This window comes from Papio anubis, chromosome 4, assembly GCF_008728515.1.
Source record: "Papio anubis isolate 15944 chromosome 4, Panubis1.0, whole genome shotgun sequence".
Classification (NCBI taxonomy): Eukaryota; Metazoa; Chordata; class Mammalia; order Primates; family Cercopithecidae; genus Papio; species Papio anubis.
The window spans coordinates 22,395,699-22,406,411 of NC_044979.1; the positions used below are offsets into that span (position 1 = coordinate 22,395,699).

General features: G+C 38.4%; 1 long non-coding RNA gene across 2 annotated transcripts in view; it reads right to left on the reverse strand.

Moving 5' to 3' along the window:
• Window positions 1-10,209, reverse strand: part of LOC103883274 — a 56,767-nt gene extending 46,558 nt beyond the window's left edge. The window contains exons 1-4 of one of the 2 annotated variants that reach the window (XR_002521197.2): window positions 9,604-10,209; window positions 7,644-7,709; window positions 5,981-6,098; window positions 2,439-5,461 (exon numbers count right to left, since the gene is read on the reverse strand). This is a non-coding gene — a long non-coding RNA (uncharacterized LOC103883274). Of the gene's footprint in view, window positions 1-2,438; window positions 5,462-5,980; window positions 6,099-7,643; window positions 7,710-9,603 lie in introns of those variants that run through there. The other variant, XR_645468.4, reaches the window with a different exon arrangement.
• Window positions 10,210-10,713: the final 504 nt, after the last annotated feature.

Here is a 10,713-nt window from a genome sequence, read left to right on the forward strand (position 1 = left end):
GGGAATTTAGCCCATTTACATTTAAGGTTAATATTGTTATGTGTGAATTTGATCCTGTCATTATGATGCTTGCTGTTTATTTTGTCCATTAGTTGATGCAGTTTTTTCATAGTGTTGATGGTCTTTACATTTTGGTTTGTTTTTGCAGTGGCTGGTACAGGCTTTCCTTTCCATATTTAGTGCTTCCTTTAGGAGCTCTTGTAAGGCAGACCTGGTGGTGACAAAAATCCCTCAGGATTTGCTTGTCTGTAGAGGATTTTATTTCTCCTTCACTTATGAAGCTTAGTTTGGCTGGATATGAAATTCTGGGTTGAAACTTATTTTCTTTAAGAATATTGAATATTGATCCCCACTCTCTTTTGGATTGTAGAGTTTCTGCAGAGAGATCAGCTGTTAGTCTGAGGGGCTTCCCTTTGTGGGTAACCCGACCTTTCTCTCTGGCTGCCCTTAACATATTTTACTTCATTTCAACCTTGGTGAATCTGACAATTACATGTCTTGTGGTTGCTCTTCTTAAGGAATATCTTTGTGGTGGTCTCTGTATTTTCTGAATTTGAATGTTGGCCTGTCTTGCTAGGTTGGGGAAGTTCTCCTGGATAATATCCTGAAGTGTGTTTCCCAACTTGGTTCCATTCTCCCCATCACTTTCAGGTACACCAACACCAATCAAATATAGGTTTGGTCTTCTCACATAGTCCCATAATTCTTGGAGGCTTTGTTTGTTCTTTTTCATTCTTTTTTCTCTAATCTTGCCTTCATGCTTTATCTCTAATATCCCTTCTTCTGCTTGATCAATTCAGCTATTGATTGATACTTGGGTATGCTTCACAAAGTTCTCATGCTGTGTTTTTCAGCTCCATTAGGTCATTTATGTTCTTCTCTAAACTGATCATTCTAGTTAGGAATTCCTCTAACCTTTTATCACGGTTCTTAGTTTACTTGCATTGGGTTAGAACATGCTCCTTTAGCTCAGAGGAGTTTGTTATTACTCATCTTCTGAAGCCTACTCTGTCAATTCATCAAACTGATTCTCCATCCAGTTTTGTTCCCTTGCTGGTGAGGAGTTGTGATCCTTTGGAGGATAAGAGGCATTCTGTTTTTTGGAATTTTCAGCCTTTTCGCTCTGGTTTTTCCTCATCTTAAAGGATTTATCTATCTTTAGTCTTTGCTGTTGGTGACCTTCAGATGAAGTTTTGCATGATCATCTTTTTTGTTGATGTTGATGCTATTACTTTCTGTTTGTTCATGTTCCTTCTAACAGTCAGGCCCTTCTTCTGCAGGTCTGCTGGAGTTTGCTGGGATCCACTCCAGACCCTGTTTGCCTGGGTATCACCAGCAGAGGCTGCATAACAGCAAAGATTTCTGCCTGCTCCTTCCTCTGGAAGCTTCATATCAGAGGGGCACCCACCAGATGCCAGCCAGAGCTCTCCTGTATGAGTTGTCTGTCATTCCCTGCTGGGAGTTGTCTCCACATCAGGAGGCATGGGAGTCAGGGACCCACTTGAGGAGGCAGTCTGTCCCTTAGCAGAGCTCGAACACTGTACTGGGAGATCCGCTGCTCTCTTCATAGCTGGCAGGCAGGAATGTTTAAGTCTGTTGAAGCTGCGCCCACAGCTGCCCCTTTCCCCAGGTGCTCTGTCCCACAAAGACAGGAGTTTTATCTATAAGCCCCTGACTGGGGCTGCTGCCTTTCTTTCAGAGATGCCCTGCTCAGAAAGGGGGAGTCTAGAGAGGCAGTCTGGCTACAGTGGCTTTGCAGTACTGAGGTGGGCTCTGCCCAGTCCAAACTTCCTAGTGGCTTTGTTTACACTGTGAGGGGAAAACCGCCTACTCAAGCCTCAGTAATGGTGGATGCCCCTCCGCCAACCAATCTCCAGCATCCCAGGTCGACTTCAGATTGCTGCGCTGGCAGCGAGAATTTCAAACCAGTGGATCTTAGCTTGCTGGGCCCCGTGGGGGTGTGGGGTGGGATCCGCTGAGCAAGACCACTTGGCTCCCTGGCTTCAACCCCCTTTCCAGGGGAGTGAACAGTTCTGTCTCGCTGGTGTTCCAGGTGCCACTGGGGTACAAAAAAAAAACAACTACTCCTGGAGCTATTTCAGTGTCTGCCCAAACAGCCACCCAGTTTTGTGCTTGAAACCCAGGGCCCTTGTGGTGTAGGCACCCAAGGGAATCTCCTGGTCTGTGGGTTGTGAAGACTGTGGGAAAAGCATAGTATCTGGGCCGGATAGCACCGTTCCTTACAGCACAGTCCCTCATGGGCTCCCTTGGTCAGGGAAATTCCCTGACCCCTTGCACTTCCCTGGTGAGGCGAGGCCCCACCCTGCTTCTGCTCACCCTCCGTGGGCCACAGCCACTGGCTAACCAGTCCCAATGAGATAAACCGGGTACCTCAGTTGGAAATGCAGAAATCACCTGCCTTCTGCCTTGGTCTTACTGGGAGCTGCAGACTGAAGCTGTTCCTATTTGGCCATCTTGCCCAGGAATCTGATAAAATGCTTTTATGTTATCATTTGTTTTAAATATATTTTCTTCAATACCATGGACATACTTATTTAGCTCATTCGATGTATGGAAAATTCCTGCCGTGTCATCTCGTTGCAAAGGCTGATTTTTGACTAGGCTGAAACAAGTGAGGTGCTTAGGGTACAAAATTTAAAGAGGCATCACATTCAGGGTGATGTTTCCTTAAATTTTGTGCTCTGGGCACCTCATTTGCCCCTCCTTAGTGCTGACTCTGCCTCATTGTCAAAAGAATGGACCAAATCAAACATACTTTCCATGATAAAATGATTGTCATTTGCAATTTAACTAAATAGTAACACACATTCTTATAGAGAGATAGAAGACAGACTGCCTAAGAATGAGCTTTGTCATAAGTTTGTCACCTGGAGAAAGTAGCCTCAGAATTCCTTCCATGCACTTGCTTTGCTTTATTTTCAAAGAACTCTCTCACAACAAAGGGACAAAGAATAATCAGTGCATGAAAAAGTCTTGAATGTTTAACAAGTTTCTATGTTGCTTCTCCAGGCTGGAAAATCAAACTTTATAGTTGTGAAGAGAGTGCGCCCTTGTAGGCTCTTGGCCTTATCCAGTTGGACTTGTTTCCAGCTGCTGACCCCACATGAAAGCTTCAACCTCATCCTTTATGCAATCCTATATCTCATAAACCTCAATGGGCCAGGTTACTACATTCACTTTACCCTTCCCAAATGACTATGATTTCTCTCTAGGTTTTTATTATCTAGGGATTCCATTCTCTCAGTTACATGACTCTTTTATTCAAGCTTTTGATAGTTTTCCATCATTTCCGTATGTTAGAATCAGGAAGAGGACCAATTCATGTCAGGTAAATCTTCTATGAGGCCAGACATCTCCCCATTGATTTTACAATAATTAAAGGTCAGTGGCAACTTGTTCATTATCTATTGCTACACAGCAAATTAAACCAAACCTTAATGGTTTAAAGCAGCAATAAATATTTATTATCTCTCGTGATTTGTCTGTAGTTTAAAAATTCAGGAGTGGCTTAGCCAAGTGGTCCTGGCTCAGGTTTCTCATGAAGTTGCCCACCCTTAAATTCCTTAGAGGGCCTTTTGTCTCACCACCTCATTCTCTAACTTCTTCACAGAACATTTTATAGTCACATCCTCAGGTTCATCTTTATACTATGTCTTCCTGGGAGTACCCTGAATTTGATCTTTGTTCAAAAGTCAATTTTTAAAAATTTTAGCAGTGTTTGCTATCCAAAGAGGCTGCAAACTTTAAAACCCACCAGGTCCTCACTGCTTTATGTAATTTTTCTTTGACTTGTTTCTCTCCTCTTGTATTTTACTAGAAGCAACAAGAGAAGAACAGGAGACACCTTCAACACTCTGCCCAGAAATCTCCTTAACTAGATATCCCCATTGATTAAGGTACCTTTACCGTATTACCACAGGTGACAGTGTTGCTAAACTGTTGCTAAACTTCCTGCCACAAGTTGGCAAGGATCCCCTTTCTTCTAGTTTCCAAAAATAATTTTTCTTTCTTTCCTATAAGCCCTTTCCAGAAGCCTCGCTGAGGGCATTCAGATTTCTCTAACAATCTCTTCAGAGCCCTTCAGGCTTTCCTAATATTCTCAAAAAAGAGAATATTTTTTCGGTGTCCACCTACCTGCAGAGCCCAATGCCCTTCCCACATGTTTTTAGCTTTTTCCTCTGGCAAGATCCTTGATAAAAATCAGCATTCGTTATCTATTGCAATATAACTCATCACCCCAAAACTTAGTGACCTAAAACAGCAATGATGACTTACTATATTTCACATTGTCTGAGGGTCAGGAATTCAGAAGCAGCTTGACTGGGTGGTTATGGCCTGACGCCTATCATAAGATTGTAGTCTGATGAGGGCCAGGGCTGCAGTCATTGAAAGCTTGACTGACACTGAGGGATCTGCTTCCCAGGTTGCTCACTCTCATGGCATGCTGGTGCTGGTTTTCAGCAGGAGGCCTCGGTTTTTCTCCCTATGAAAAACTGTCCCTCCACAAGACTACTTGAGTTTTTTTACAGCGTAGTAACCGGTCTGCCCCAGTGTGGGCAATATAAGAATAAGAGCAACCGGGCAGGAGCTGCATCCTCTCTGCAACCTAGCTTTGGAAGAAATACAGCATCATTTTTGCCACATTCTCTGTTGAAAGTGAATCACTAAGTCTGGTCCACATCCAAGGGAAGGAGCATTAAACTCCACTTTTTGAAGGAAAGAGGATGAAAGAATTTGTGACCCTATCTTTAAAACCCTAACAAGTAAAGTCTACAATAAACTTCTGCTAATGAAATTACACTTCTTATCAATTTTTATTTGGGAAAAATTTTTATACTTAAGAATCTAAAAGGCAGAATGACATTAGGAGGTCAGAAGAATTAGGCTGAGTCTCTCCACCTGTATCTGCTGAAGGTCTCTGTACACATTTTCTCATAGAGAGAGAAAAAAAAAAAACCCCACAAAAGGACAAGAGCGAGGATGAGGGGGTGCAGGAGCACCAAAGGACAAATGGTCAATCAACTCACACAAAATACAAATTTGACCCTACACCAAACTTTGCCAATAATTAGCAAAGAGAGCCAAAAAGGAGCTACCACACACATCACATCAATATTTAGGAAGTCCTAAATGCCCATTTCCACACTGGGATGAGATCTGGTTTTGTTCAGCTAGCATGGGGTATAAGCTAACATGGAAACCTTACTCAGTTTGGGACCCTCTAAGTCTTTCTACCTCATTAACTAATTTCTGCCTTTAAGTGTAGCTGCATCACGTTAATCCACAAAGTGCAGGTTTACACACACATACACAAATCCAGAAATCCCCAAAACATACCTTAGTTTAATCATCAGTCAATTATAAATCCCTAGTTAAGCTCATTTATCTTCAGGTTTATCAATTCCGTCAGCCAATGCTCATACAAATTGCCTGCAGTGTCCTGGAGGAAAGAGAACCACTCTTAACCCTTCCTTTCTCAGGGGGAGTTAAGAGAATCCACAGAGTGGAAGTCATCAGACACCCTTCTTTTGACTTTTTTATTTTCCAATTTCATTTGCCAATTTAATCATTTCAATCCTCTAGTTTAAATAAATTCATCTAAAATTCCTTCCAATTTACCTACCCTCCCTTAAAGAATTTTATCGGTAAACTTTCTCATATTACAGAAATATAAGCATAATATTTTTCCCTTATTTCCTTTTAAATTTTCTTTTCTGCCTCCCACACCTGCACTTTGCTTTCCGTACCCCTAACTTTCATCTCTGCTCTAACGTTCTTTGAGATCAGTTTTAAAGTACTAAAATATTCATGGGAAAATAACTATAATCTCTTTAACACTAAGTAAGTTCTTTGACAATGGCCAGGCTTGGGGAAAACATAATTAACGAGTCAGCTAGAGGTGTTTCTAAGGAAATTAGTTTTAAATACATGGTAGTAATTAATCAGTAAAAACAAATACCTGATGGAAGGAGGGAGGTTTCCCTGGTGATTCGAAAAGAACAATTGAAGGCTGAATTTGGAATATTGACCTGTGTGCATGCTGTGGTAGTAATCTCTCCTTTCTGGCCTTTGAGGAGCTAAATGGAGCATAAAGCAATCTTTCCATGACTCAAATAAGTACAGGGCAAGCATGCTGAATAGACGGTAGCAGTATAGACAGCTTAGAAAGACTTCCAGTTAGAGGAAAAGTGTATGAGCTTTAACACCTAGAAGGGGTTGCTAGAGGTCTCAGAGCCATGACTGAGCTTCAGACAAGCAAGAAAATATTGAGAGTGCATTGTTAATTAAATTACAGGCCCAGAGCTAGGACTAGATCAGGTAAAAATCTGTTTTTCAGGCTGAACTCAGACTTCTCCACAACCTAAAATGAGATGGAATAGAATAATGTTTAGGTTCTGGACAAAAATAATTGTGGATCAAGGTAAGCTGTTTTCATGGGTTTGGGCAAAAGGAAGGTATCTGTGAAGATGTAAGGATTCAGAAAAAAAAAATTTAAAGGATGAAACTGGTATAAAAGGACTGGTATTGAGCATAAGAACTTAAATGTCACTTTTAATAATGGCACAACAATAGATGCACGTACTAAAATGATTTTTAAAAGGGAAGATATGTAATTTAAAATAATGAGTAAAATCTACCTAAAATCTTATTTCAAATAGGAATTAGACAAAATCAGGAAAAAGTAAGAGGAAGACAAATTCTTTAACTTTTAAAAAGTTCTTTTACATTTCATACAAAGAAATATTTGGGGGGCTTACAAAAAATAAAAGCATTCACTAGTAACATTTAAAACAAGATACATAAGCAAGGACTTTTAATTTGGTATAAGTAGAAAATAAGTTATGAAAATAAATGTAAATTATTTATATTATTAGGATGCAGACTCTTCTTAATTGGGCTTAAAATAAACTTCAACTTTAGAGTGCTTATAATAAACCCATTAAAAATAAATTACATAGAATCAATAAATGTAAATGATTAGCAAAAGAAACTGCATTCAAGCACAGATAAAATTAGGAAAGGCAATGCTAGCATCAGTCAACATAGAATTATAGGTTAAAAGTTACATTACAAAGAAATTCACTGTTTAATTAATTGAAAGATAGATATGTATTAAGACCTGATATTTATTGACTTTAAGAGCTTATAACAAAGCATTAAAATATATGAAATAAACACAAAATGCACAAAGTATTAAAAATTTAACTGCATTGGTAGACTACATAATTTTCAGTCTAAGACTTATAAGGTAGGTTGAAAAAAAAAGACGTAAATGGAATAAAACTGAATTATTACATTAGAACATCATCCGTTAGATAACCTAAGTAGCGAATGCACCCAAGCGATTCAATTGTTCTAAAACTGTTTTTTAAACTCTTTGGGACAGCTGATGGCATGTGGTTATCCAGGAGGAGGGTGAACCCTGGCTGACTCCTCTGGAGCTGAGTCCACACAAACCAAATGCCAGGGATGCGGATCCAAAATGGTTATCACAGCAAGGTAACCAGCTACAAACATGGAATGATGTTCTTCATTTACTTATTTTTTAGAATTATGAATATTGTAAAGTGGCCACTGAATTAGCTTCAGCATACTACATGAATGAGCATGCATTATCTTACCATTCCTTCAATTCCTGTATAAAACTGAGGTGCGTTTCCTGATTCAGAGGTTGTAATTAAAATGTCCTGTTGGGCAAACAAAAAAGGAAATTTGGATAACAGATGTGTAGCCTCTGACAGTGCAGGTCTGATTCTTACCAAGGATTCTTCTTTCTACAGTACATCACATGAGACACCACAGAAACAAGAACAATAAAATGTTACCCCTGGATATTGTTAGGTACTTAGATTTGAAAAATGGAGCTTCAAATCATCTTGATTTCTTTTTTCCTTTTCATTTTGTTTTCTTTTTTTTTTTTTTTTTTTTTTTTTGAGATGGAGTCTCACTCTGTCACCCAGGCTGGAGGGCAGTGGTGCAATCTTGGTTCACTGCAACCTCTGCCTCCCAGGTTCAAGTGATTCTCCTGCCTCAGCCTCCTGAGTAGCTGTGATTACAGGCACCTGCCACCATGCCCAGCTAATTTTTGTATTTTTAGTATAGATGGGGTTTCACATGTTGACCAGGCTGGTCTCAAACTCCTGACCTCAAGTGATCCACCTGCCTCGCCTCCCAAAGTGCTGGGATTACAGGTGTGAGTCATCGAGCCCAGCCCATCTTGATTTCTACAAAGATTTTAATGGAACTACAAAAAGTAATAAATAAAATATTGTTGATCCCTGTCCAAACACAAAGTAAACATTGCTCATTCATTTGGCTTGAATGTTTGTCCCCTCCAAAACTCAGGTCTCAATTTATCCATGTGACAGTATTGACAGATGGGGCCTTCAAGAGGTGATTGGATCATGAGGGCTCTACTCACATGAATAGACTAATGGATGAATGAGTTAATGGACTGATGGGTTATCATGGAAGGAGAACTGGTGGCTTTTTAAGAAGAGGAAGAGAGACTTAAACTAGGATGTTAGCACGCTTAGCCCCCTCGCTATGTGATGGCTTGCACCACCTCAGGACTCTGCAGAGTCCCCACCAGGAAGAATATCTTCACCAGATGCATCCCATTGACCTTGGACTTCGCAGCCTCCAAAACCATAAGAAATAAATTTTATTTCTTATAAGTTACCCACTTCTGTGTATTCTGTTATATGCAACAGAAAATGGATCAAGATATTCATCTATTTGCATATTCAGCAGACAGTATATATATACACGTATACACACATGTTATATATATGCAAATTCCATTCAACTTATAAACTTCCTACCAAAGAAAATTAAAGATCTTGCTGGCTAAATGTCCTGTATACCTTGTAAACAATACTGCTCAAAAGGATTGTGATTTGCTTCCCTTTCATAATCAAAGTTGTGGGTCACTTTTCAATTTCCTCAAAATGTGCAGAAGCACTTAATAAGATTTTTTTTACTTTCTAGAAATGGAAGGAGATAGCCTCCCTAGACATGTGCCTACAAGATGACTATAATTATTGCTTTCCATAGATGTTAAAATATTGGCATGCCCTAAAATCATATTTGCAAAGTATAGGACAAAAAGAGTATCCTTCTCTAATTTGCAAATGCACTGAAGATGAGAATGGAGAGAAGTATGGAAACAGAAATGTATGCACTGTTTCTCCAAAAATGTTCGGTGGTCTATGAAGAGACCATAAGGAACCTAGGAAAGCATGTACTGACTGCACTTGAGCTGTTGAATGTTATGTGGAAGTTGCAACAAAAATACATACAATGCAAAAAAAAAGGTGGGGTCATTAAAAAAATTAAGACTGTTTCAGAAGTAAAAAAACAAAGTCACTAGAAAAGGGAAACCAAGTTAAACAGGACTTTTTCATTTCTTTACTAAAATGGTAACTTACATGAAATCCAACTTCAATTTCACAAGTTCAAATTACTTCTATGCTTCATAACCATTTTCCATGACAAAAAGAGGCTTAACTTATGATAATAATATCAAACCTGTTTTGGAATATCTAAACATGATGAAAATTTTAGACATGGAGGGCCTACCTGATGGATTTACAGATGAAAGGAACTTGACTGACAAACAGCTACCAAAATACACCTGTAGATACAAACTGGATGGGCATTTTTAGCGAAGTGGAAACTAAGTTCTATAAATGTAAACATTTGCTGTTACTAGGGAGTAAAATTCTAAGAATTCCATGCTAAAACACTTTTCCTGAGAGAATATTTAGTTCGGTGTCATTTCATTTAACTGCCACTATGAAATAGTGTAATGCGGTCTTAAGGAGCAGAGATGCAAGTCAAAATAAATTTTATATTTCAGTTTGAGTTCTACCACTACATAAAAGAAGAGAAGAGTATCTGGGAGGCTGCTGGCATTTCAGAGAAATATTATTGAAAAGAAAACAAAAATATCAAAAACATCTTACTGGTGTATCATGGAACAATGAAATATGTCATTGTTAATTTTATTAAATATGATATTTGGTTAAATAATCCCATTTTATATACATTCAATTTTTTTAAGGTATTTTATTTACTCAGCTTAAGAATACACAGTAACACAACTTACAAAAATAGAATATCCAAAGAGTTAAAATCTCTAACAGAAACATTATAAAAATATTGTTACATTTTTGTTGTACATATCAATTGTTTAATTAGCCCTATTATTAATTACTAATTTCAACCATTAACTAGTCCTATTTTTAAAATAATATGCATGTATTTATATTTACATTTCTTACATGTATGTAACAGAAAAGCAATGCAGAATAATACATAATTTTAAATCAATGTCTATATTTTATATATTTGCTATAATATATGTGTATAATTATTATATATTATATACTTTTTGGTATGAATGGAATGATTGTGATGATTTTATTGTGACCAACTTCTGAGAGTATCTGGGGTGACACTCCCAGAAGCTGGTCATACCAACCAAGGAGGGTATATCCTAAAAATGTCAAGATTGGTTTATTAAATCTATTAGTGGTCGCATGAAAAGATGCTCAAAATCATTCATCAGGGAAAAGTGAATTAAAACTATAATGATACCCCAACACATTCACTATAATGGTTAAAATTTTAAAGGCTGACAACATAAAATGTTGGAGAGGAAGCAGAGTAATTAGAACTCTCAGATAT